We start from the raw sequence: 3074 nt of genomic DNA, 5'->3' as shown, positions 1-3074 counted from the left end.
GACCCCTCCTTGGGTTTCTGAGGCAGTATCACTACGGAAGTAGGATTGCCCAACCTTCCTTCTGAGGAGTGGCTGGTGGGTTTGAACCGCCAGCCTTTGGCACTATGATATCCTTGCTTAAACTTTTAAAAATAGTTTTATTGTGGTAAATACACTTATAACAAAACATTTGCCAACTCAAATTTTTTTCATGTGCAGTTCAGTGACATTGGTCACATTTGTCATGTAGTGCAACCATTACCACTATCAGTTTCCAAGTTACTCTTACACAAGTTATCTATTATTAATTTGAAGCACTTACTGATGCAGATCAAAGACTACAGTCTTTAATATGAATTATAACTCAACATAAAGAAAACAAAAAGCCTCACAATTGGATCAATAAGCAACTTCTTCATAAACGGAGAAAAGATTGAAGGTGTCAGGGATTTCATTCTACTTGGAGGTAAATAACACCCATGGAAGCAGCAGTCAAGAAATCAAACGTTGTATTGCACTGGGCAGATCCTACAAAAGACCTCTTTAAAGTGTTGAAGATGTTACTTTGAAGACTAAGGTGTGCCTAACCAAAGCTATTTTCAATAGCTTCATATACACATGAAAGCTGAACAATGAATAAGGAAGACCAAAAAGAATTGGTACCTTTGAATTGTGTGTTGGCAAAGAAGGAAAGAAAACACTATGGACTACAGAAGAAGGAATAAATCTATCATAGAAGTGCAGCCAGAGTGCTCCTGAGAAGTGAGAATGGCTAGACTTCATCTCACCTACTTTGGTCATGTTGTCAGAAGGGACAGGACCTGGAGAAGGATATCATACTTGTTAAAGTAGAGGGTCAGCAAAAAAGGGGAAGACCCTCAATGAGATGGGTTGGCACAGTGGCTGCAATAATGGGCTCAAGCATAGCAAGGATTGTGAGGATGACACATCACTGGGCAATGTTTCATTCTGTTGTACACAGCATCTCTATGAGTGGTAGCCAACTCAATGGCACCTAAAAACAAGTTATATATTAATAGGGAAGTGACTTCTAGTCAAAGATTCCCTTTTCTCTCTGTCCTGTACCTCTGAACACCACTAATAAACTTTGGTTTCTGTGTATAATACCAAAACCAAAAAATCAAACTCACTCCCATCAAGTCGATTCTAACTTGCAGTGACCCCCATTGGGTTCCCAAGGCTGTAGAATGCCTAATTCATATAATTGGGATTATAGAACATTTGTAACTGACTTATGTCGATCAACATAATATTTTCAAGATTCATCCATTTGAAGCACATAATACAACTTCATTTCTCTTTATGGCTGAGTAATATTCTATTGTAAGAATATACCACATTTTTTCATTTCATATGTTGATGGACTTTTATGTTGGGTTCACCTTTGACTATTGTGAGCAGTGCTTCAATGAACACTGTTGTACAAGCCTAGCTTAAATTTTTAAGTCACTTAATGTATTTCTTGTTGTAGTTGTTAGGTGCTTCTGAGTTGATTATTTACTCATAGCAAAACCATATGACACAGTGGAAGTGCTCCCTACAGTTATCTAGACCATAATCTTTATGGCAGGAAATGACAGGTCTTTCTTCCACAAAACCTCTCTTAACCATCCTCAAAAACTGCAGGCTAAAATTAAGAAAGGCTTTTGGACTAGTTGAAGCAAGCACTGTGCCACACCTACTGACTACAAAGAAGTTGTAGAAGAAAAACTTTCTGGTTTGCATACTAGGAATATGAGATGAATTTATTTTAAACTAGTTATTGTTGTTGTTGTTATGTGCTGTCAAGTCAGACCGGACTCACAGCAACCCATCCTTGGGTTTCTGAGGTGGTATCACTACGGAAGTAGATTGCCCAACCTTTCTTCTGAGGAGTGGCTGGTGGGTTTGAACCACCAGCCTTCTGGTTAGCAGTCAAGTGCTTTAGGCACTATGCTGCCACCAGATTGTAAGTTTCATTTAACTTGGAAAATAAATATGGAATAGGAATTAGAATGGGGAAGGAGAGCCAGAAAGCAACAAACCAAAAACAGAAATAGGACTTGAAAAACAGGAGTGTTGGTGTTGTTAAGTGCCATCAAGCTGCTTCCAACTCATAGTGACCCTATGTGCACAGAACAAAATGCTGTCCTGCTTGCACTGATGCAGCCACTGTGTCGATCATATCATTGAGCATCTTCTTTTTGCTGACCCACTACTTTACCAAGCAATGCAGGAGTATCACCTAGTCAATATAGAACTGAATGAAAGATTTTTGAGCACAGTTAAGGTAAGTGCTTCCTGCAAGCATGATAAGCAGCTACATAACTGAGCACATGGGTTAAGACACAATGCCTCCCTCACCTAATGTTGTATACGTTGGCAAGAGTCTGGAGGGAGTAGTACCCTGAGACAACAGCATGGCACAGTTTGCATTCAACTGCTAAACTAAAGTTTGGCAAGTCGAACCCACTCAGTGGTGAAAGAAAGGCTTGGGGATCTGCTTGCACAAAGATTACAGCCAAGAAAACCCCACGGACCAACTCTACTCTGTAACACACGGAGTCACCATGAGTTGGAACCAAGCCAATGGTGATTAGTTTGGTTTTAGTTTACATATTTTGTGAAATTTGTGAGTTATTTAAATTCCTAAGCTTTAATTTATCAACTTTCAAATGTTAAAAATCACCTACATTATTAGGTAATACACTAAATACCATTTTAAGTCATATGTAACAACTATGGAGATGACTGTATGGCCAATAACGTTTTAAGTGTTTTTATTTACCAACACATTTATTTCATACAAGAACCCAAAGAGGTACCATTATTATCCTATTTTATACATGAAAATTCTTTACTGGAGATAATGTCTGTAGAATCTTATCACAGATCCTTACATACAACTTACAACTTGACAAACAAAAAAAAACATGACTATTTAAAGTATTATCCACATATTTTACATTCTGGGAAGAAAGAAAAACAGTTTCTTAAATGTAACAGTGATCTAATTGCTCAACTACCTGAAAAAAGAGTGCAACGAGTGACAAAAATATTTGGATAGATAGGAAATACAGCAATAAATTATTATT

Source organism: Orycteropus afer, unplaced genomic scaffold (genome assembly GCF_000298275.1).
Source record: "Orycteropus afer afer isolate SDZICR_OR568_19922 unplaced genomic scaffold, OryAfe1.0 scaffold00007, whole genome shotgun sequence".
Taxonomy (NCBI): Eukaryota; Metazoa; Chordata; class Mammalia; order Tubulidentata; family Orycteropodidae; genus Orycteropus; species Orycteropus afer.
Note: the sequence above shows the minus strand (reverse complement) of the source record.